Below are 26,530 nucleotides of genomic sequence, written 5' to 3' on the forward strand. Positions count from 1 at the left end.
GTTTAGTTGATGTGTAATGTAGCTGTGTGAACATATAAAACACCTCTGAATGTAATGCGCTCAAAGTTCAATGCAAAGGGAGACATTGGCTTCAATAAAGCCTACAGCGAACGAATTCAGGGACTACAAAAAAATAAAAAATAAATAAACATCCAGGCTACACAGCAAATTCATCTGAGTTAAATTCTCGGTGTTGAAGCATTTCAGAGTAAAGTGTTGACGTTAAAGAGTTAGATTTTGACAAATGAATATAATAAGAGTTAGAATTGATTTTATTCAGTGCGAAATCAAGGAGTTATCTTTTCTACACTTGGTGGTGTTATTTCCAACATCCGGGAATTCATGCAGCCCGTCACTGAAGAATTTTCCAGACGCCATTTTCCATCTGAGGTTTAGAACAGCAACTGGTGAGTCAAACTACCTAAATGTTGGTATTTTACTGACTTTCTCTAAGGAAATACAGTTGTAAACATAATGTTAAGTTAATAACTTTAGAATGGAGTGACAATTTTAATCTTCTGCGGTTCATTCATGGTCGATTGTGTATCTAGCTTAACTGCATTACTATTCACTTCTTTTCAAGAATGTTTTATATATGCTCACGCATACATAGTGCATAAAAACATCAAATGTACATGTTCAACACATTTCTGTCACGCTTAATGCCATTTTGTGCGTTGTTACCCATCTGTAAAATAAAATCGACACTTCTCCTTTAATTCGAAGCAAACTAGCGAGGGAATTCCCGGAGCAGCCTAACCTTAGCCTACTCTGCCCAGATGCTAACGGCAACACAGGACGGTTAAGCTCTGGAGAGTTTCTAAAACATTTCTGGTGAGTAAATGAACATATGCTTACTTGTAAAAGGCTTCCTGACTAAAACATATGATTGTTTGTTATTCGTGTACGTTAATTTGGTTGTTTTAAACACCGCGGCCCTTTTAAACTGGTTCATTCGTGGCCGTCCATATACCGTTAGTTGATAGACTCGCGTGATAACGTACGTTTGAATTATATTAAGCGTTTACAACCATTAAAGTCGGAATGTTAACATTAATGTCTTTAAATGACCGCGTTTGCACTTTCTCAGACTTTTAAGGTTACAGAAGTCTCCCGGAAGTTGTGGGACTAACATTAACGTTATCCCGCAAATGCACAGATACTCCCAGATGCCCAGATGCCCGCAAATGAATGATAATCTCCCGGAAATCGCGCGTCTCCCGCCCGGTCATTAAACACTTTGCACACCCCTCTCCACCGCATCCCTCCCAGCTCTTCAGGTACGTCGCGCGCAAGTCACCCCCACCGCTCTTTAGGTACGTCGCGCGCAACTTATCCCATTGTTCTTTAGGTACTCATTTCTCCCGCTACCTCCCGCAAATCAACTCTGTATCCCCCGAAAATTACTTTTCCCAACTCGGGATGTCTGACGTTAGTAAGTTAGGCTATTTCTGTAGTCAGGAACATCTTAGTCAAGCTTTTTCTCCCGCATGATATTGTGCTTAAAACTATAGGCTAAACTTAGCATGTACTGTACACAACATTTCCTTTTTATTAAAGACAATTTAGTGCGTTGTAAACAGCCACCTGTCTGTAAAATTAATCAACTGATTCATATTTGAGCAGCCTAATGATGATACAGGTTTGATTTGTAGATTTATTATCAATAATCAACATCTGAATCAAAAGATATCTGAAAAAGTGTGAGGCATACTTTGTGATGTTCATCTCTCCTTTTATCTGAAGGTTATGCATATGTGTTTGATACTAATGTGTTGTTGTTTTTTTTAACAGCCACAGTTCTCTATACAATAACAAAAGACCCTGTGACGGTGGCTGATTAGAGACGGATGGTGTATTTCCAGAGTTGGTGAAATGACCAAGCACACCTTCTTGGTCATATGTGGTGATAATAATGAAGGTATGTTTGATAAAGTTCTGTATTTGTTTCACAATAAGCTGAGAGGGTATTAGAGCATTAAAGAATAATGAATGACATGAAGGTGATAAGTTTTGTATTGTGGGTGAACTGTTACTTAAATAATGTTTTGCTCTTTACTTTGCACTTTTCCTCTTCTGCTTATCCTAATATTTTAGGTTATATTTGGACCTGAAACATCTGCTAGACTCCAGTAAAGGTGGCCTCAATACTGGACCTGAAAGGGCCTAAAAAGTTGAATCTGGTAAAGAAACACGCACGCACACACACGCATGCACGCACACGCTTACAGAAAACTGTTGTTTATGAAGTTTATGAATATTTTTTACACTGTGGCCAATATTTTGGGGAAATCAGCATCACTAAATGATATAAAAGATTTTAAGCTCCTCTAAATTTTGCTCCAAGTGTTGTGTTAAATTCAGGATTCTGGACAGACAGCTGCCTGTTTTTCCAGTTCTAGTCATAGTGGTTAACCTAATTGTTTTTGGAGATCCAACAGTGATGTATGTGTTTTTTCTACTTTTCCATATCCTGTCACCTCAACCAGCTGGGAGAGTCAAGTTGTGGATCATCATGAAGATTTTCAAAAGGTGAGTTTAGATTTCTTGAATGTTTTATTTACTTTAAATGTTCTTTTAAATATATCATAGAATTTGATTGCAATTTGTTTTCAAACATTTTTCTTAGTCATGCTGGAGTCTTGAAGAATTCTTAGATGAGCATCACCCTATATCCATGCATCAGGAACCACCAGACGAGCGATCAGCAGCTGCTACATCGTCATGGATAAAAAGGTCATCCTGTGGCTGGGAAGCACTTCATTCACAGGACATGCTTGATGAGATTTCCTAGCTCCAGTTTGTTTTCACACAAGTTTACAGCATTTATACCTTCATTTAAACTGCTCTGTTTGATATGGAGGACCAAGGAAACACCAGAAGTGAAAGATTTGCAAGCCAAGTTGTTTAAAATGTAATTTCAGAAGAAAACTATGCGTTCAGAAGTAAACTATGAGTGACGCTATATTGAACTTTCAAATTGCTCTGATAACACATCAAGTTTGGACCAAAGGACTGAGGCCCCGTTTACACTAGTGCGTATTAGTTTTAAAACGGCGTTTTAGAATGAAAACGATCCGCGTCCACACTCGCGTTTTACCCAGCGTTTCTGAACTGCTCTCCGTCCACACCAAAACGCTGAAAACGCACATCACGTGACCACACACACACACTTTGGCAATCGCTGGAGCCCATCTACCCAGATGAGAGCTCTGCTAGTCGGACTTCTCATCAAGCATCTCCCGCTGGATCTAATCTCACTATATTTATTAAACGTGATATTTCATTCATCTTGTTGTCTTTATCTAACGACATATTCCCTGACTTTGGTCACTGGAATCTATTACTTGTTCTCAGGTAACGTGTTTTGGCTGAGCGCAAAGATAAGTTAATGATTAATGTAAGCACGTAGCCTACATTCTGTATATTGACTGATCGCTTGCCTTTATTTCCTATAATGTATAAACTTATTGTATGTTATACTTTTATAATGGCCATTATCGATTATTAAAACTGATATTCAGCAAAAGAGAGGGTGTGTTTCGTATTTTCACTGAAATTGAAAGGAGGCAGTTGTTATCGGCTCGTTTTGTTATAAATATGCACACAGTGAAGATGACTTGTTAATATTAAAATAAAAATAGGCAGTTCCTTATATCAAGTTTACATTTTATTGTTGAGAAAGTGAAACAACGTAGCCAAGGTGATGTGAATGAAGTTATAAAGTACACTGTTCCCTGTGAAGATTGACGCGTGTCCTCGGTATGTTTTCCATATCAAACTGAGAAGAAGAGATGCAGCCTTGATCAAACTTGCGAAGTCTGAACTTACACGGAGAAGATTCAGGACTGAACTGTGTGTTAGGCTACTTAATATTGAGGAAAAGCCCCAATCAGAGAGGCGAATGTCTGCAGCCCCGCCTCCGTTTTCAGATATCTCCGTCTTTCCCCATCCACACTGAGACGGAGCTGCAGCGTTTTAGAATGAAAACGGCCTCTCCATCGTTTTCGAAACGCTCCGTTTTCGGCGCTCGAGAACTCCGGCGTAGTGTGGACGGATGGCGTAACCGTAGCAAAACTTATGCGTTTTCAAACTAAAACGCATTAGTGTAAACGGGGCCTGAAACAGCCTTTTTGAGCACTGGTCATACATATTTTGTTGATACTGTCTGTACTAATAAAACATTTAAAGCATATTTGACATTGTTGCATTTTAAAAACTGAATGAATTGTTGAAGTGGTGAATGTTTTCAAATAAAATGTTTTTTCTTTTGTAATTTACAGTCTATTTGACCTTTTTACCATATTTACACTCAAGAGAGTTGAATAAAATAACAATATATTACACCAGGGGGTGTTAAATATAGTTAAATTTTTTAACTCTGCCCAGAGTTAAAATTAACCCTTACTTCGGTGTCAATGTGCCAACCCTTTTGAAAGTGTTGATTTAACTTTGTTTTGAGTGGACCCCATGAGACACTTTCAAAGTGTTGAAATTAACACCCATAGAGTTGTTTTGGGTCCCCATATTTTGCTGTGTAGTGAGATCACAAATGCTTCAAGTTACGCGTGTTTACCATACGCTGCTATTTCCACAGAGCTTGTTCTTTTTCTGGTTTTGGGCATCCAAAGGACAGAAGTGCTAAGAATTTAATTTAAATTATTCCAGAGAATTATAATTAAAAGATATAGCTCTAGCATTTGACAAAGGACAGCTTCAAGAATCTTAGTTCAGTGCAGGATTTGGTTAAAACTCCTCTAACAGATGAAGCTAAGTATTTTTATTTGTTAAAACTGATCAATTTGATGCACAGTTTCTAGCGCTAATGGTATGTTGTTGCGAGGTCGCTAAAAACTTAGCTATTAATTCATATTTATCAGTCAAACCGCTGTAAACACTCACAGTCTTCAGTAGCACTGCAGTGTCTCTCTTTGCATCTGCTTTCAGTGCGTTCTACATCTCAAATAACAAACTCGCAAAAGATTTTTTATAACATTTCATGGTGCTTACACATGTTTATAACCTAAATATATGTAAAGGACACTTGTCGGATTGTATTTTAGAGAGCAGGTGTGCGGTTCAGCTGTGTGCTCTTCATTTTCTGTCTAATCTAACAGCTACTCTCACTGACTGTTTACACAGGGCAAAAGCACATGCTTGTAGAGGCGTGTCGTTTCTTGATGACGTGGAACTGATCCGTGAATCACAGCAAATTAGGTTAGCTGACCAATCAGAGCCTCTGCCTTTCAAAATAACTAGGAAATATGACAGTCGTTTTCATGTTAGCTGAGAAGCAGCATATAATCAAAATGAGATATATGGAACGTGATTTTTCTGCAAATGAAGCATAAGCACACATTGCTATGCATCTTCAAGCCTTAATAATACACTGTGGACCACACCTTACATGTAATTTAATGCAATGCATTACAAAATACTTATTTTTATAAATTTACATATTACAAAATACTTATTTTTTTGTAAATTTACAAATTTACATTCTCTGTAAATTATTACAGATAATTAATATATATATATATATATATATATATATATATATATATATATATATATATATATATATATATATATATATATATATATATATGATATGCAAATTTATTGTACAACGTCAGAAATATTAGCAAAATGTAAATTTTGTTGCAACTACTTCCCCATGGCTGTGCTCTTTACTGAGGTTTATGAAGTTTAACAGAAACGCACACAGACGGCTCAGGCACACATGAAAGCAAATTGAAAATATGTTTATGGCTTTTTGACACTTACAGATGGAGAATACACCAGTGAAATGTAAATAATTCGCTGATGAAAACACCAGATCTCAAACACATTAAATAGTAAGTGTAAACTTGCGGATCTGTCAGGAACACATGTGTCTGTCAGAGCATCTGATAAAGCAAAAATATACACATTAAAGGGATAGTTCACCTGAAAATGAAAGCAATCATGTACTCCCCATTCAATTGCTCAAAGCCTATTTGAGTTTCTTTCTTCTGTTGAGTACAAAATAAGTTAATTTGAAGAATGCTGGTGGTTCCACAGTATTTTTCCCTACAATGGAAATCAATAGGTATCATCAAGCAGCATTTTTCAAAATATCTTCTTTTGGGTTAAACAGAAGATAAAAACTACATATAAACCACAGGAGAGGGAAAATAAATGGTAAGGTATTATACTTTTTGGCTATCCCTTTAATAATATTTCAAATTATTATAAGTCCTTTGTGTAGAGTAAGCAGGGCTAATGTTTAGGACAAAAACTGTATTCTGCACTTTTCAGCATCACATTCTGTGCTTTTTTATAAAGATGCACTTATATCAAAATGACTGTATGCTGAAAGATTTGTTTACATTAATATCTTGTTTAACCTCCATATAGAAACAATTTAAGTAACTCTAAATTTAAGTCACTCTAAGCTCTTTGGAAATACATGCCTCAGGCTATATTTCGTTTCAGATTACAAATCCACTAGAGGGCGCTGTGTAGATTTTGCTAATTTAAAATACGTTCCTTAGGGATTGTTTTGTTATGCTTCAGATTCTGGTACATGAGAATGCAGGGTTTGTTGTTCAGATCACCAAGCGAACCACTGAATCTAAACCCAACCAATATTGTTTTCAAAAGAAAACACAAGAGAAAAGGCGACATGGTTTTAATCCCAACTATGAGGCAATGAAAAATGAGGCAAACATATACAACTACTAGGCCCACACGGAATCTGCGCGCGCAGAATTCCACAGATTTTTGGCAGATTTTTAGCCCATCATTAATTCTGTTTATTTACTTGAGTAAATGTGTAAATCTGAATTTGTTCAGTTTTTATTTAGTAATTTATTACCTTTTATTTAATATATTAAGGTTTTAGTTATGATACTCCACTGGATACTCCCAAAATAATTCCGCAGAAATCTGCAGATTTTTACCAAAATTCTCCGCAGAAATAGCACGTCCACAGATTCCGTCTGGCCCTACCGATTACAAATCATAGACATACAGTTGAAGTCAGAATTATTAGCCCTCCTGAATTATTAGCCCAGTTTATTTTTTTACCCCAATTTCTGTTTAACGGAGAGAAGTTTTTTGAACACATTTCTAAACATAATAGTTTTAATAATGCATTTCTAATACCTGATTTATTTTACCTTTGCTATGATGACAGTAACTAATATATTACTAGATATTTTTCAAGACACTTCTATAACGCTTAAAGTGACATTTAAAGGCTTTACTATGTTAATTAGGTTAACCAGGCAAGTTATAGTAATTAGGCAAGTTATTGTATAACGATGGTTTATCCTGTAGACAATTGAAAAAAAACATAGCTTAAAAAAGAGGCTAATAATTTTGACCATAAAATAGCTTTTGAAAAATTCAAAACTGCTTTTAATCTACCCAAAATAAGCCAAATAAGACTTTCTCCAGAAGAAAAAATATTATCAGACATACTGTGAAAATTCCTTTGCTCTGTTAAACATCATTTGGGAAATATTTAAAAAAGGGGAAAATAATTCAAAGGGGGGTAAACCTAATATTAACATGTGTTAATGTGACATTGTGTACCTAATAACTCGATGCACTACAGAATGTTACATTTACACACACATGTACATATTACATGTACTGTAAACACAGCTTCTTACAGCGTAATACTCACTACTCATAAATACTTTTGAAAGGTCTTTACTCCTATTTTGAGTAATATTTACAACAGATACTTTTACTCTACTTGTACTACAACTTTAGACGAATAATGCTACTTTTACTTAAGTATGATTTTTCAGTACTCTTTCCACCACTGCCTGTGATTAACTTCAGAATGTCGAGATCCTGTTCGTGAGAATGTATGCAAATTCCAGGGCGTGACAACTCTGTGCGACATTAAGTCCCTGAAGAGTAAGGAATCAGATATAAACCAAAACTCTAAATTGAGCCATAAATGATGAATGTGATCCATTCTAACAATTAAATAGAGTCTAAATTTGACAGTCACTTAAAATTGGAGGTGAAAAACAAATATAAATAAATTCTAATAAATAACTAACAAGCACTAGAAAAGGCCTACATGACTTTAACCTTTAACCATGCTATTAGGCCGTACTCACACTAGGTACAGTTGCCTCGAACCAGGCCAAAGCACGCTTGTCCCCCCTCCCGTCTCCCCCGACGGCCCGCGCTCACACCACAAACGGGCTTCGTCATCGATGCTGTGCTGTTTAGTGAGAAGCACTCTCTCACTCAGCAGCACAGTGGAGATTTCTCTAGTTATATCGTTTCAGTCGTTTGATATGCCGTCAAATATTTCGCCAAACAGTCCTTAGGGATGCGGGGACAGGCAGTCAGATATTTCGCCGAACAGATCTGCCACTTTTGGCGCTCATACACAATCATAAAGCTCTTGTGCTGCAGGAATGAGAAGGTCTGCTGAAGGCGCGCAGCTGTCGTGCAGTGAGGGGTTTGCGTCTTTAATAAACTACGGCAGTTTGTGTTCACTGAACAGTAAGAATTATTAATAAGTCCATATGAAACAGTGCCTTAAAAGTCACGTCTCGCTTTCAGTTTTGGGCTTTGGCGCGTTTTGCACTCATACACAAGCGTACCGCGCCAAAGCCCAAGTGAACCGGGCTCAGGCACACCTCTTCCAACCGGGCCAGGGCAGGCCAAGTGAACCGTGCTTGAGCCCGATTCAGCGCACTCACACTTCTCAAACGATCCGGGAAATGGGCCTGGGCACGGTACGGATGGCATAGTGTGAGTAGGCCCTTAGTTTCGTCAGTGGGCTAATAGATGGACTTCAACATAACTAAGTAACGCACTTGTTTACTTTTTTGGGGGAGTAACTTAATATAGAAATGTATAATTATAACTTTCAAACGTATCTTCCTCCAACACTATATTTTTTTGTTGATACTGTATTTCCTTGTAAATATCATTAGTGTGAAAAGGAACAGAAGTTATTGACTTACCTAGTTATTAGAAAATGCGGTCTAATGAAGTAAATTTTTGCGGTTTTAAAAAAATTGAGTTTGAGGCACATATATCCAATGTGGCTTTGTTGGATTAGTTATTTGTTGACCAGACATACATCATTTCTAAGAAACATTCACCATTTGACCTTTCAGAACATGCACAGTATTACCAAGAGAGTGTAAAAAGAAAGTTAGCAGTCTGTTCAGTTTTTTTTCCTTGTTTACCTCTTGTAACGGAGTCTTTGGTCAGCTCTGAATGCTTTTGATTCCACAATTTATTTGGTTGTGTTTTTCTTTTGTCCTTGTGTGATATAATTGAATACACAGACAAGCTTATGTAATTCATGCATCCCACAGAGAAACATATTGCTAGCCTATGAATAAACAACACTACAGTAAATCTGACTGACAGCTGATGAATAAGTTATCAGTCAATCATTGATCCCGTTTAAAACACACATACCATCAAAGAGAGCATTAAGATCAAATCAGGGGAAGTATAAGTTTTATTGGATTGATTTTTAATAAGCTTGTTGTTTGATCTGTGGTTGCTGGTGTGGAGATTTGCCATGTGCACAGGAAACTTGTGTCTGCCTAGGGAGCTGATTTTTCGTTCTTTTCCGTGTTATAGAAAGGTAATATATCAAAGTCGTGTATCCTACCTGCCAGACTGGTGCTGATTGTAGTTGAAACACAAGTCCCTGCAAGGCATTAAAAGCAGTGTGAAAATTCCTTCTGCATTATTCATGCAAGTATTTTAATGCTCCCTCTGATTTTCTCTCTCTCTCTTCTTCACTTTTTCCTTCCCTCCCTTTATTTCCTGTCCCTATTTACAGTCTCAGTATATTCCGTTTTTGCAGGATATAAAGCTCCTGTTTCAAGAGTCTTTTTTTTCATAAGCAATGTTGTCCTCTTTAGCGACAGATGTTGCAGGTTTGAGAATGCATTTATGGAAATAAGCATTATCAAGGTTGGGAAAGAATTGCTTTATGCTGAAAAGGAGTTGTAATTACCCTGCATGCAACTTTTTATTTGTATTACTAAGTACACTTATCGGCCACTTTATTAGGTACACCTGGTATGTAGACATGGTCAAGAGAATGTGCTGCAGTTCACATATCCAGTGAGCGGCAGTTCTTTGTGTGCAAATGCCTTGTTGATGCCGGAGGTCCGATGAGAACGGCTAGACTGGCAGCATCTGATAGGAAGGCAACAGTAACTCAAGTAACCACTTGTTACAACTGAGGTATGCAGAGGAGCATGTCTGAGCACACAAGTCCAACCTTGAGGCGAATGGGCTTAATGCAGCAGAAGACTACACCGGGTGCTACTCCTGTCAGCTAAGAACAGGAAACTGAGGCTACAATCCACACATGCTAACCAAAATTCTACAATAGATGATTGAAAAAGCATTGCCCGTCTCAATTTCTGCTGGGACATTGGAACGGTAAGGTCAGAATTTAGCAAATTAGCATCAACAATATGAAAGCATGGATCCATCATGCCTTGTATAAATGTTTCAGGCTGGTGTTGGTTGTGTAATGGTGTGGTGAATATTATCTTGGCACACTTTGGGCCCATTAGTATCAATTGAGCATTGTGTCAGCACCACAGCCTACTTGAGTATTGTTGCTGACCATGTCCATCCCTTAATGACAACTGTGTACCCATCCTCAGATGGCTACTTCCAGCAGGATAACCCGCCATGTCATAAAGCGCGAATCATCTCAGACTGGTTTCTTGAACATGACAATAAGTTCACTGTACTCAATTGGCCTCCACAGTCACCAGATATAAATCCAATAGAGCACTTTTGGGATGTGGTGAAAGATCGCATCATGGATGTGCAGCTGACAAATCTGCAGCAACTGTGTGAATCATATCAATATGGACCAAAATCTCAGTGGAATATTTCCAGTACCTTGTTGAATCGCTGCCACTAAGGATTAAGGTTATTCTGAAGGCAAAAGGGAGTCCAACCCGGTACTAGTAAGGTGTATCTAATAAAGTGGCCGGTGAGTGCATTTATGAATTTTGCAAAATGTAAATATTTAAATGTAAGCACTTTTATTAAAATATTATTTATAATAACTTATTATTATTATTATTATTAGTAGTAGTAGTTGTAGTAGTAGTAATAAATAAATGTTGTCAAATAAAATAATATAAATATAAAAGGAATAATAAAAGACACCTATTGTTTATGGTAAAACTGAGGGATAAAGATTTAATAACATCTGCAAGAATTAAATTAAAATGTAAATGGATAATATATGTACAGTATATGTGAATAAGTATTATCAATTAATTGCTTTCAGTATACATAAATACATTTCTGTTCAAATATAAGGCTTAATAGAAAACGTGTCTTAGCAAACATTACCTACATTATAGCATGGTAAACATTTTTATTTACCTAATAAACATAATACAGTTGATTAAGATTGTTTGTTTATACATCTTTTTTGCTTTATTTTTAAAGTGTTAGTCCATGAAAATAGATGAAAAAAATTCAATAACATCATAAAATTAGAATATGAAAGGGAAATATGTGAATTAGCAGTATTATCTTGAGCACCGAGCGTTAGAAAAGTTTATTACATTGCTTTCAGTGCAAACACACATTTCCATGCAAATAAGTCTCATTATTGAATGTGCCTGAAGTTGCAATGAATGTTGTGACAGCAATGTTTGTGTACATTTTCCATTCATAATAGCAACAGTTTTGCATCAAAAACAGCAAATTATGAAAAGAGAACGTTAAAAGAACGCATATAACATTTTTTATGTCTCTGCTTACTATCTAACTACATACAAAAGTTATTAGACAGACAGACATATTTTTGCATTAGCATTTTTGGCTCATTCTAGTGTTTCAATCTGCTATCTTACTACATACTTCAGCTTTAAATATATACAATCGTATGCACAAATTTGGGCACCCCTCTGTGGCTGCATAATAATGTGCTCTTTCTTTATAAGAGATCACAGTGAAATGCCATTTGATTTCCAGAGAAAGCTAGATAATGTATTTTTTAGACAGAAATCCATAGTGTAGCTGTATTGAGATGTGTAAAAATTAAATTGAAACTTAAAAAAATAGGTTATGCAAAAGTTTGGGCACTCTCTCTTTTGTGTGGATTTCAAAACCTGTAGTCATTTAATGCTGATCAATTATAACAAACAATTATTTGAGTGACTCAGTGAACCTTAACAATCCTAACAAAAGTGCAACCAATCATGAAAAAGGATATTCAACATACCTGACTGCTACTTGTGCTTCTCATTATTGTAAACCTGAAAGTAGCAACATGGGAACCTCAAAAATACTTCCTAATGACCTAGAAACTCAGATAATTTGTCAACACAAATTAGGAGAAGGACGCAAAAAGCTACACAAAGGTTTAACATTTCTATCTCCACAGTTTGAAATATAGTAAGAAAATGGAAGGTCACAGGAACAGTTGTTGTGAAGGAAAGATGTGCTAGACCAAGAAAAATATCTGAAAGGCAAAGGCGAAGAATGGTTAGAATAGGCACAAACAAAACCACAGACCACCTCCAAAGAGCTCCAGCAACATCTTCCAGCTAATAATGTCATTGTACATCGTTCCACAGTCCAGTGCAGTCTTCACAAAGAACAGCTCAATGAAAGGTGATGCAGAAAAGCCTTTCCTAAGAATTGTTTGAGGTATGCAAAGGCTCATCTGGACAAGCCTAAATCATTTTAGAAAATGTATATCGTGAACAGATGCCACAACCATAGATGCTTTGCATGGTGGAAAAATAACAGAGCATTCTAGGAGAAGTACCTGCTCTCTACTGTAAAATATGGTGGAGGGTTCATCATGCTGTACGGATGTGTGGCAAGCACAGATACTGGACACTTTGTCAGAGTTAAAGGTCGCATGGATTCCACCCAGCGTCAGCAGATTCTGAGGAAGAAATGTTCAGGAATCATTCAGGAGACTGAAGTTAAGACAGGTTTGGATGTTTCAGCAGCACAATGACCCAAAGAACAGTTCCAGATTTACCAAGGAATTCATGCTCAGACACGATACAATGTTCTAGAATGGCCATCCCAGTTCTCAGACTTGAACATCATCAAAAATCCATGGATTGAATGGAAAAGGGCCGTTCATGCTCGACACCCATCAAACCTGATTGAACTGGAGACATTTTGCAAGGAAGAGAGGTTCAAAAATGCCTTGAGCAAGAGTTTGGGGACTTATGCTTGATTGTAAGTCCACAGGCTTTTATTTCAGCAAAAGGTGTCCGTACAAAAGATTGATGTCATTATTCTGCTGGGGTGCACAATTTTTTTTTTTTTTTTGTTTTGTTTTGTTTTGTTTTTGTTTTTTAGCTTAAATTGTATTGCATCTGGTGATTAAATACATTTTATGTCTGAACTGACATGTTCCTTTTGCCCTAGGGTATAAAATATATCCAAATGAAATTTCTTGCAGTTATAATTCGTCTTTCCACCAAATTGGCTCTATCACTGTCTCTCCACTCCACATAGCTGGTGTGTGGTGAGTGCACTGGCGCTGTTGTCCTGTGCTGCCGTCACATCATCCAAGTGGATGCTGCACACTGGTGGTGGTGTGGAGAGATCCCCCCTCCCCCAATATACACAATAAATGTGCTACATAAATACACATTACATTACATTATATAAAACTGATCAGGGGTGGCCAAACTTTTGCATAAGACTGTATACATAAAAGCATATTAAAGGCAAGTAAAGTATTTTTAGCATCATTAATATGTCAAATATTTGCCAAAAACCCGTCAAAATATGTGTATAATAATGTTTTATTAACATTCAGCATATTTATGTAAAAGTGGAATGACATACTTATTATGGTCTGTATTTAAAAAAGAATAAACAATCATACCAAGTATTATTATATTGTCTCCTCTTGCTGACAAATTTGTAATAGTGATAAAAAGAATAGTGCCAAAGTATAAAGAAAGCATTTAAAACGTTTTAAAGCATTTTTTTTTATGTCATCCAATCCTCACAGCAAGAAGGTTACTGGGTCAAGCCTTGGCTCAGTTGGCGTTTCTGTGCGGAGTTTGCATGTTCTCCTTGCGTTTGCGTGGGTTTCCTTCGGGTGCTCCATTTTCCCCCACAGTCCAAAGACATGCGGTACAGGTTAATTGGGTAAGCTAAATTGTCCGTAGTGTATGAGTGTGTGTGTGTGTGTGTGAATGTGTGTGTGGATGTTTCCCAGAGATGGGTTGTGGCTGGAAGGCCATTCACTGCGTCAAACTTGCTGGATAAGTTGGCGGGTTATTCCGCTGTGGCAACCCCGGATTAATAAAGGTACTAAGCCGATAAGAAAATGAATGAATGAATGTCATCCAATGATTCTTGTTTTGGTGTTAATTATAGTTACATGTTATTATTATAATAATCATTTTAATAATATAAAACAACAACTATAATAATAATTATAATTGTTGTAGTTATTTTAGTAAGTGGTAAATTGTGGTTACATTTTATTATATATATATATATATATATATATATATATATATATATATATATATATATATATATATATATATGTGTGTGTGTGTGTGTGTGTGTGTGTGTGTGTGTGTGTGTGTGTGTGTGTGTGTGTGTGTGTGTGTGTGTGTGTGTGTTTTTTTTATTGCGATTTACAATTAAAATGTAATGATTTACAGTATTATAATTTTAATGCAATTTGATAAAATGAATGAATTAATTAATTAATTAACATGTCTTGAAATCAAACATCAATGTGTAGACTGTGTAGACAGCAGTGGCTTTTCTTTCTTTCCTTTTTTTTTTCTTATCTCAATATTGCACATCAAAAGGTCGGAAGGTCTTTATATGATCCTCAAATTACTTTCTTAATGCCATAATAATTCCAGCCACCTGTGTGTGTGTGTCCTTTGAAGGCGGACTGGTGGGATGAGGTTGAGATAGCCAAAGAATCAAGCCCTGATTAAACAGACTGGACAATTAGAGTATCTTTGGCAGAGAGAGAGAGAGAGAGAAATAGAGAGAGAGAAAGAGCAGAGTGAGAAAAAGGGGGGGGGGGGGGGGCAGAGAGTGAGCCCAGTGATTACTAATCAGACAGGCTCAAAGACTGACAATTGTGACCTTCCTCTTTAAAGAGAATCATCTCCTCCCAAACTGGGGCTCCTCTGCTTAAAGATGTCATGCTATAGCCCACTTCATAGCATGTAATATAAATCTCTGTCATCCCCAGAATGTGTCAGTGAAGCTTCAGCTCAAAATACCACAAAGACCATTGTTTACAACTTGTCAGAGTTGCCCATACGTGTGCAGAAAAACATGTTTATGCGTTTCCCTTTAGATGCAAATAAGCTACTGCATTCCAGAAGAAACAACAAAGCAATCAAATCTCATGTTGGAAAGTCAGAAATGACCAGTAAAAGATTACAGCCTTAAATTTGAATGTATTTTGCTAGCAGCCTAGCACACATTGTTATTTTTTAGATGAACAATTAATCTTAAGTCAATTAATCAAAGTCTGTTTGCTTCCATGGTTGGAGTCCTTCAGCCCCAATATTCTTAACCACTCCCATCTTAATGTTAATTAGCTATGAGAGAATTATGCATGAAAAATGCCCCACCCCTTTTCAATATTCCATTTCAGTAGGAGGTAAATCAACATATTGAAATAAAAATAAAGTCAATATGCAGTATCTACACTACCTGACAAAAGTCTTGTTGTCGATCCCAGTTGTATTAGCAACAGATAATAACTTGACTTCTAGTTGATCATTTGGAAACGTGGCAGAGAGATTTTTCTGATGAATCTGTTGAACTGCATCCCAATCATCACAAATACTGCAGAACACCTATAGGAACCAGCATGGGCCCACCATTCTAATAGAAATCAGTCAAGTTTGGTGAAGGAGAAATCAAGGTTTGGGGTTACATTCAGTATGGGGGCATGCGAGAGATCTAGTAGAGTGCATAACAACATCAACAGCCTGACGTATCAAGACATTTATGCTGCCCATTACATTACAAACCACAGGAGAGGGCAAATTCTTCAGCAGGTTAGCGCTCCTTATCATACTTCAGCCTTCACATCAAAGTTCCTGAAAGCAAAGGAAGTCAAGGTGCTCCAGGATTGGCCAGCCCAATCACCAGATATGAACATTATTGAGCATGTCTGGGGTAGGATGAAGGAGAAGGCATTGGAGGTGAATCCAAAGAATTTTGTTAGACTCTGGGAGTCCTGCAAGAACACTTTCTTTGTCATTCCAGGCGACTTAGATTAATAAGTTATTAATTAATTAATTAATTAATTAATTAATTAATTAATTAATTAATTAATTAATTAATATGAGTTATTGCAGAGATGTATGGATGCAGTCATCCAATCTCATGGGAGTCATACATAATATTAATTATGGATAAAAATTATATGGGTATATGGGGTACATGTGAGAGTGTGACAGAAACCTTTGCGCTCTTACCTTGATATGTTTGAGAAAATCAAAATAAGCCCCTCAGATCTCAGAACAGAGTAAGTGTATTTATGCATGCACACAATAATCTGCTTTTTTACTCCATAGAACTCCAAATAAAAGCCAGAAACATTTTTGTACTGGCTTATCTGAAGGTTAATACTGCCAACTGATGATGATGAACAATAAAAAATTATAAATTTGTCAAAAACGTGAATTAAAAAATGTAATTACATGTGGAAGTCGATGGGGCAAAAACAGCCACTAACATAACGAAAGTCAATTTCCCCAGAGTGTATTGTTAAACTTTCAAAAACTTTCAAAGCATTTTCCCAGAATATGTGTCAAAATAAGATTTGTCACCAAAATCATTCCATTTGCTGAATCACAGGGAAAGTTGTGGCCAAATTAAGACTCAAATTCACCCCAGAGTGGATAAAAACATCCTGAACATCACATAAGATTTAAACTTTTCCATGATAAATATACATTTTCCAACACAAGCATGAAGTGTTGGCTGTAATATTCAATTAATTCCCCTTCCTACCTAGGTTTTATTAAAATGGCACGTTTCCATAAGTTTGAAGTAAAAAGAAACCAAAACATAGTTACCAAATTGTCCTTTTCATGTTTTCTGGGGACACGATTACATCACTCTGAGAAGACAGATTTTCATGATATGTCCCCTTTAATGCCAGACACACCAAGGGGAATTTAATGGACTCTGGCAAAGCTCCAGGATGGCATGTAAAACACAGCGGAGCTCCACGTTCACAGCTGCTATTCGCCAGCGTCCAACAAAAGACAGGCTTTTTGACAGCAGAGATACCGCAGAAACATGTCATTATCTAATTAAATCTCTTGTTGTCCACGCTCACTATTTTTTTTCTCCTCGCTCTTCCTCTCTATCTCTTTCTCCCCCAAGCAGATGCAGAGTTGATTTTTTCCCCCTCTCTCTTCTTTCTCTCTGGCTGACTAGCGGCATATTGATGGACAGGGACACAATCCACACAGAAATGTCCTCGCATCGCGCTTGATTGAGATGCAAATGCATTCATAAAGTCGGGAGCAGCACTGCATCAGCCTCATCTAAAATCATCACACTAGATCCACTTCTCATTTAAAGTTGGAGAGGGTGTTTGCTCAGCGGCGGCGGAAAATCAACTTTTGATAGTTATAAAATAACACAGCGGGATCAGGAAATATTTGGGTGGCCCTAAATCTCAGCAAAATGCAAATATGCAAAAGCAATGTTCTGCAGATTTAAGAGAAAATATAAATAACGCAGCACTTTTTAATGCATTTCAAGCATTTGATGTATTCATAGTTTATTTTAAGGGTGTTTTTTTTTTCAGCATGTGACAAAATGCATGCGTTTAAAACAGCTTATTTTATTTTTAGTTCAGTAAAAGTTTAATACATTTTTTTAAAGTTTATTAAAACATATACAGTGCCAGCATAAGTAAACCCCTCACAAAGCTATCTTATAAATTCATATTTTTAATAGGAAGCTATACAATATTATATTTGTGCATATACAGTCAGTACTGAAGCCAAATCTGGAGCATATTTAACAAAATAACTTACGGTAACGGTCCAAAAACTAGTACACCCAAAAGTATATGTAATAGAAAAATATTAAATGCAAATTTTAAAAAAGAAGCAAAAAAAAAAAAAAAAAGGGAAAAATTGTTTAAATTTTGTAGTTTGTAATTTTTTTCAATATTTTGCTTGAATTTAATTGTATTATCTTTCAATTTTCAAATACGTTTGGTGACTAAAATATTATTTGAATAAATATATTTGTTTAATAAATGTTTTGTTTAAATGCACCAATATATTTGGCCTATATTCACTGAGAAATTGATAAAAATATTCATTTTTAAAATGGGGTGTACTCAATGCTGAGCACTTTATTTTACTATCATTGTTGAACAATCATAATTACATAAATATTTATAGATTTACATATATCCATATAAAATATCTTATAATATTACATTTATGAGCAATATCACATGAGTAGCAGCGTTGGCTTGAGGCTGCAGGCCTCCTAATGCAAGCCCCTACCAGTGACAAAATACAGACATATCACACTGCTACTCATGTGATATTGCGTTCATAAAACAGTTACAGGGAGTAGTGTTTAAATAATCCTCTATAGCTTAATGTCCAAAATGATGACAAAACTGGTGATTTTGCTCCCATTTTAAGATTATAAGGCTGAACGTCATGAAATGCCATCAGTCTACAAAGATTTCCCAGTATTTCTCTGTTGCAACAGAAGATCACAATAAAATAATTAGCCCCAAAAAACCAAAGCAAAGCAAACACTACCAGTTTCTGTGGTATAAATACAGCGCTACAACATACAAAAGAGAGAGATCGACTTAGAATGTTAATTACTTTTTTTATAAGGATTTGCTCAGCTGTAGTATGAAACTCATGTTGAGAATACGCTTTTCTCCCTATAAGGAAGTATGCGTTCTCTGTTGGCATCTTGTGGCGAAACATCAACCGTCACTTTTTTTAGTCTGCTCAGACACGCTGATCGTGGCCGATGCATTGAATCTTCAAAGTTATAAATATTTTAAAGTAGGCAGCATATCCTTATAAATAAACGATATAGATGCAATCTAAACAACTACATTCTCAACTAATAGCCTCAAAAATACATTATGTTGTCCAACAGCAGCAATATTTATCAAACTGTAGAGTGTCCTCTGGTTTTTAAAAGCCGTTTCAGTTTTATGGTTTTAGTTTAAATATTATGACTCAATTCTTTACTATAACTGTTACCTAAGCTTGAAGAGACAAGCTTACACAAAAATAACAAAAAATAACAAATTTCTTATCATTTACTAACACTTAACTTGTTCCAAACCGGTTTGAGGTTCTTTCTTCTGTTGAACACAAAGAAATATATTCAGAAGGATGTTGAGGAAAAGAAGCCATTGACTTCCATAGTGTTTTTTTCTTACTATTGATGTCAGTGGCTGCTATTCCCCAACATTCTTCAGAATATTTTGTTTTGTAATCAACAGAATTCATTCATTCATTTTCCTTTAGCTTAGTCTTTTATTTATCAGGGGTCACCACAGCAGAATGAACCGCCAACTTCTCCGGCAGATGTTTTACGCAGCGGATGCCCTTTCAATTGCAACCCAGCACTGAGAAGCATTCAACTACTCCCACATTCACAGCAATTTCCTTTACCCAATTCCCTTACACCGCATGTCTTTGGACTGTGGGGGAAACCGGAGTACTTGAATGAAAACCCACGTGAACATGCAAACTCCACACAGAAATGCCAACTAGCTCAGCCATTGCTCTAACCAGCGACCTACTTGCTGTGAGGTGAAAGTGTTAACCACTGAGCCACCGTGTTGTATTCAACAGAATACAAAAATTCATAAAAGTTTAGAAACAATTCAGTGTGAGTAAATGAGCAAATTATCCCTTTAAGGTGAATCCTTTAAAACCCCCGTAATAATTAGCACAGTATTATACAGTAATTCAGAGTAATCAAAGATGTTACTATGAGTGGATTACAGTTAACAATTTCAGCAAAAACACCACATTTACAGCATCATTTATCCTGCTCTATTTGTATTTACAGTATTATATAGCCTTACTGTAAAATATACTGTAATCTAAAATACAGCAACATACTGCATAATGGTCCCACAGTGAAATACCGTTCATATGACAGTTAAATACACTACCTGACAAAAGTCTATATAAGTTTTAGGAACAACAAATAATAACCTGAATTCTAATTGATCATTTGGTATCATAAGTGGCAAAGAAAGTTCTTGCAGGACTCCGAGAGTTCATCAGGATTCTTTGGATTCATGTTCAATGCATCCTCTTTCATCTTACCCCAGACATGCTCAATATTGTTCATGTCTGGTGACTGGGTTGGCCAATTCTGGAGCACATTGACCTTTTTTTGTGTTCAGGAACTTTGATGTGGAGGCTATGTATGAGAAGGAGCGCTATCCTGCTGAATAATTTGCCCTGCCCTGTGGTTTGTAATGCAATGGTTTCATAAATGTTTTGATACTTCAGGCTGTTAATGTTGCCATCCACTCTGCAGATCTCTCGCACGCCCTCATACCGAATGTAACCCCAAACCATAATTTTTCCTTCACCAAACATGACTGATTTCTGTGAGAATATTGGGTCTATGTGGGTTCCAATAGGTCTTCTGCAGTATTTGTCACGGTTTATGGATCTGTGTGTTCCTCCTGTATGTTATGTATCATGCCTTGTGTGTTGTCATGCGTGAGGGTGTGTGTTTGTTTACCTTTTGTGCTGACAGCGTGCTAGGATCAGCTGACTTATCATCCTCCAGCTGAACCTCATTTGGCTGGCTATATAATTCCTCCTGTGGTATGTGCTGGTTATCAGTCCGTTTGTTGTCCTTGTCTGTCCTTGTTCCTGACTGTTGTCTCCCAGTATCCTCCGCTGTCTGTTTGATGTCTTCGTTGTGGTCTGTGGCTCTCTTTTGTTTGAACTTTCGTGTGTCCTCTGTTCATTAAAATACTCGCATCTGGATCCTCCTTGTCTAAGAGTCGTGACAGTATTTGTGATGATTGGGATGCAGTTAAACAGATGATTCATCAGAAAAATCTACCTTCTGCCACAATTAATCAACAGAAGTCAAGTTATTATTTGTTGCTCTTACAACTGAGATCGACAAAAAGACTTTTGTCAGATCTATATATCAGTGTATCTATATAATTTACAAAAATCCTTAACAGTGAACTTCTAAATACCCCACAAATATTTTAACATATTAACAAAAATCAGAATATACATCGCTTAATTAAATTCATTAGGCTGTTTACACCTAACCCAAGACTTTAAGAAGAATTACATGACGTGGCTTTAACTTAAATGTCCCTCACATTCCAAAGCATGTAATGAAATGGCTGATATGTTAATACAAGGAGACTCTGAGCCACAGGGGTTTGCCACCAAACCCAACAAAACTCAACATGAATTAATTTTTCAGAAGGTAATGGGAGGCTTTGCTCCTCAACCCGGCACTGTCACACAGACGAATCGTACAAGAGGGTCAAAGCAAAGAGAGAGAGAAGATCAATGGAGTGTGAAAGTGATTAGAGGAAGGAATGCCACCTTGAGACAAGAACAGAGAATGAGAAGCTCAAGCAGGAAAAGTGGACGGATTGAATAAGGACTGAAGGAGAAGGAATGAGGAATGAAAACAAAAGAAATGCCGTGAGGGCTTGGAGGGATGGATGGATGGAAATAGGTGTGCTAAAACTGAAAGCAAAATGAAAAGAGGAGGGGAAATAAAAGGAAATGGGAAAAATCAAAGTTGCATTATGAATAGGAAAGAGGAGGAAATGAAACGAGCAGATGAGAAAAGGAAGAGGACGAGGATGATTTGAGAAATAAGAGATGAGGCGAAAGGAGAGCAGTATTAATGTAGGACAAGCCGAGAGAGGAGAGCAATTTGAGGAGAAGGGGGAAAGGACAGAAAGGAGATCTGAAAGACATGAGGGAGTTGAGCGAGGAGAATGAAAAGATAGATGTTTGCCTGGATTGATATGCCTAGTTCATTTATTGAGATGGTATTAAGATGGATTTCAGATCAGATCACAAGTAGATGAAGGAGACATATTTCTGTTTTGGTGTTTTAATCGATCTCTTTTGACCATGTTTATTAACTTTAACTGGGGACATCTAACCCAGTGGCCATATTGATGTCAAAAAACACAAAAATGCAAATCGATTTAATGGGAATTGACTAAATTAATATCAAAACAACATCAAATTGACGTCTATAACATTGGTGTCAAAAAATACATCAGAAAAAAGATTACAAAACTGTCTAAAAGTTATTTTTTTTTATGTTTTTGACAACAATTTTAGATGTCAATTTGATGTCGTTTTGACATCAAGGTAGTTTACAGGCAATAATAGTTACAGAATTCAGTGTAAATTTAAAATCTGGAATTGAAGCTTTCAGATAAATAAAACTTTTCTAATATTAGAATACTTTATGTTGTTATGTGGGTGGTCAAAAGGGCATCAATGTGTTGATGTCAAATGGACATCAAGATTTTGACATCAATTCGATTTGCATCTTGATATGTTTTTTGATGACATGTTGACATCAAGGTGCCCGCTGGAAAGTTCAAGTGTATGCATTGGCATTTTTTGAATGTTCAACCTAATAATGACAAATAAACTTTCACAAATCTGTATATGACTGGAAACAACAGACTCACTGGAAATACGCTACCTTACAAAAGTCTTGTCGTCGATCCCAGTTGTAAGAGCAACAAATAATAGTTTGACTTGTAGTTAATCATTTGGAAAAGTGTCAGAAGGTAAATGTTTCTGATGAATCATCTGTTGAACTGCATGAGTTTGGTGAAGGAAAAAATCATGGTTTTGGGTTACATTCAGTGTGAATGGTGTGCGAGAGATCTGCAGAGGATGGAAACATCAACAGCCTGAGTTATCAAGACATTTGTGCTGCTCATTACATTACGAATTACAAGAGAGGGCAAATTTTTCAGCAGGATAGCGCTCCTTCTCATACTTGCCTCCACATCAATGTTTCTAAATGCAAAGAAGATCAAGTTGCTCAAGGATTGGCCAGCCCAGTCACCAGAGATGAACAATATTGAGCATTTCTTGGGGTAAGATGGAGGAGGCATTGAATCCCAATGATCCTAATGAACTCTGGGAGTCCTGGAAAAACGCTTTCTTTGCCATTCCAGATGACTTTATTAGTAAGTTATTTAAGTCATTGCAGACATGTATGGATGCAGTCCTCCAAGCTCATGGGAGTCATACACAATATTCATTCTTTTTCCACTGCAACACAAGACTTTTGTCTAAGCAAAGTCAGACTTTACTGTCCTCATTAAATAATTAAAAAATAAGGCATGATCATATTTTGTTTTAATTAGGTTTAATTAGTAATCTAGAGGTTTCTCATATAAGCCACTTCTGATATCAAATTATCAACTAGAAGTCAAGCTATTATTTGTTGTTCCTAAAACTTGGAAAGGCGACAAGACTTTTGTCAGGTAGTTTATATAACTTGTACTTATATAACTAAAAATGCATTGCTCCGAGTACGTCTCGCTGCACATTTTAAATTATAAATCCACTAAAGTGTAATATCTGCATTTTTTTTGCAAATCTGAAACATGTTACTGATTGTAATTTTATGTTAAACATAAAAAATACGAGTTTGCAACATTGAGCAGCACAATAATCTCTTCTTTACAATTAAAAAACAGTGAAAGTGAATTATACTGGAAGTCTCAAACCAATAAGGTTAAAATGTTATCAATAGCAAAATGTTAAGCAATAAATGTAAATCTTAAGTAATGAATTTCAGATTGAAAAAATGTAGAGAGCGCCATCTAGTGGATTTGCCATATGAAACGTGCAACAAAACATACCCGGAGATAAGTATTTTATATTTAGTAAAACTTAGGCAGCGACACGGTTGTCTCACAACAAGAAGGTCACTGGTTCGATTCCCGGCTGAGTCAGTTGGCATTTCTGTGTAGAGTTTGCATATTCTCCCAGTGTCTATTTGGATTTCCTCCAGGTCCTCCAGTTTCCCCCACTGTCCAAAGATATAGGTGGATAAACTAAATTGGCCACAGTGTATGAGTGTAAATGAGTGCGAATAGATGTTTCCCAGTACTGGGTTGCAGCTTGAAGGGCATTCGCTGTGTAAAACATATGCTGCATAAGTTGGTTGTTCATTCCGCTGTGGCAACCCCTGATGAATAAAGAGACTAAGCCAAAGGAAAATTAATGAATGAATAATTTGCATTGGTGTCCAAGTCACATTTTAAAGCCACGTGAATTAATGTGTCTAGAATGTTTTTTTTTAACATGTTATATTGTTGGCTCAGGCACATATTTCCAATGAGCCTGAGTTGTATAGTTTTCTTTATGCCAAGACTTGAAAGTGAAGTGTGTAATTGAAGTTAATTCTGCTTGTTTCCAAGCAAATAAACTTCAGACATAATGGTTGTTTCCAAACAGGTTTTTCTTTAGGGAAACATGCATCATTCAGACTGTTGTTTATGTTAAACCTCTTTGATGTGTTCTCTGTTTGCTGTCCATGGTGCTGAAATACACCCCTGTGAGCCACTTTTCATCACATACACATTTTTTATGAAGGAAATGGGCTTCACAAACAACATGATTGAAGTGTCATTCAGTAAAAGCATGATTAGGCATGTTATTTCACTGGTTCACTCCTCAGTCTTTCTTTGTGCTAAATGCTTTCATCTGTTCAGGCATCTGTTTTTCCTCTTATTTACAATCACACGAGGTTAATCATGAAAGACGTTTTCAAGCATGCTAAAAGGAAAGCACTGTTAGCGTTTTCATTATCAGACTGATGCTCCTGTCTTTTGAAGTACAACTATTATCATGCAATCAGTCATGTGCTGGTTGTTTTCTGGTGGTGTATAAGAATGAAAGGTTCATTCATTCTTTTTCCTTCGTCCCTTTATTCATCAGGGACTTATGCCTTGGACACCATTGCAAATTCTATTTTGCTTAATGCAATTTTGAAACGGTGTTTTTTTTCTGAAAAATAGCATCTTTATTTGAGTATTCAGTTCCAAACATTCTCATTTGTAAGTCACTTTTTTTATAAAGGCATCTGCTAAATAAATAAATGTAAACACATCTCCTGTCAGTCTCCACAGAGCAACCTGAGGTCTTACTCAAGAGCTCAGCGGTGATTAGTTCATGGATCAAAACTCGCAAAGCTCAAACCTGCAGACCTTATGTAACCAGCCCAGGTCAAAACCTCTCCACGCAATTCTATGCTTCGTACTTTTCCAATCTCTCCACGTACTTGTCCATATGTACACAGCCCATAAGGGAGATCCAGCCATCATAGTGAATTGCCAGTAGCAGAAGTGAAGATCTGTGTCTTGCTCAAGGGTGGAACAGATATAATGAAGGACGGCTCTGAGTGATCTGTCTGCTGCTGGAACTGGAACAAATGATTTTGGTTGACATTTGAGTTCTATCTAACCTCTTGTCCTACTACAGGCCTACCTCTCAATCATGTGTGCTCATTCGGAGGGAATCATGTGTGTTTGTGCTGCTGATGTTGAGAGGTCAATGAGTTATATAGAACATCCTCCAGCTATCCCCCCCACCCCCTGCTCTCTCTCTCTCTCACTCTCTCTCTCTCTCTCTCTCAGACAGTCTCTGTTATTTTCCCTCTCTGCCCTCTACTCTTCTTTCTATCTCTCCGTCTGTCTCTTGAGAAATGCCTCAACATCTCTCTTCTAGTCATTGCATCTCCTTCACTGCTGCTATTTTCTCTCTCCAAAGATGTTATTGAGGGGAGAAAGGCATATTTAATCTGCTGATGATAAAAATAATTTAAACATTTCCAACTCATGTTTTGTCCATGGAATGCCCTTCAGTTTTTTTGATTTCCCTTTTCCCCCCTCAGATTTCAGGGGCAGGTGGGGGGTCACGTTTCTACACAGCAAATTCATCAGAGTTAAATTCTCGGTGTTGAAGCATTTCAGAGTAAAGTGTTGACGTTAAAGAGTTAGATTTTGATAAATTAATATAATAAGAGTTAGAATTGATTTTATTCAGTGCGAAATCAAGGAGTTATCTTTTTTACACTTGGTGGTGTTATTTCCAACATCCGGGAATTCATGCAGCCCCTGTCACTGAAGAATTTTCCAGACGCCATTCTCCATCTGAGGTTTAGAACAGCAACTGGTGAGTCAAACTACCTAAATGTTGGTATTTTACTGACTTTCTTTAAGGAAATTCAGTTGTAAACATATTGTTAAGTTAATAACTTTAGAATGGAGTGACAATTTTAAACTTCTGCGGTTCATTCATGGTCGTTTGTGTAACGTTATCTAGCTTAACTGCATTAACGTTACTATTGACTTCTTTTCAAGAATATTTTTATATATGCTAACGCATACATAGTGCATAAAAACATCAAATGTTCATGTTCAACACATTTCTGTCACGCTTAATGCCCTTTTGTGCGTTGTTACCCA

At 36.6% G+C, this 26,530-nt stretch overlaps 2 long non-coding RNA genes across 3 annotated transcripts in view; both read left to right on the top strand.

Moving 5' to 3' along the window:
* The first annotated feature begins 347 nt into the window (after positions 1 to 347).
* Positions 348 to 26,530, top strand: part of LOC137488078 (uncharacterized) — a 28,653-nt gene continuing 2,470 nt past the window's right edge. The window contains exon 1 of one of the 2 annotated variants that reach the window (XR_012393261.1): positions 348 to 407. This is a non-coding gene — a long non-coding RNA (uncharacterized lncRNA). Of the gene's footprint in view, positions 408 to 26,181; positions 26,238 to 26,530 lie in introns of those variants that run through there. The other variant, XR_011006976.2, reaches the window with a different exon arrangement.
* Positions 2,444 to 4,194, top strand: LOC137488077 (uncharacterized). The gene is made up of 2 exons (XR_011006974.2): positions 2,444 to 2,532; positions 2,630 to 4,194. It is a non-coding gene; the product is annotated as an uncharacterized lncRNA (long non-coding RNA).

Source organism: Danio rerio, chromosome 17 (genome assembly GCF_049306965.1).
Source record: "Danio rerio strain Tuebingen ecotype United States chromosome 17, GRCz12tu, whole genome shotgun sequence".
NCBI classification, from domain to species: domain Eukaryota; kingdom Metazoa; phylum Chordata; class Actinopteri; order Cypriniformes; family Danionidae; genus Danio; species Danio rerio.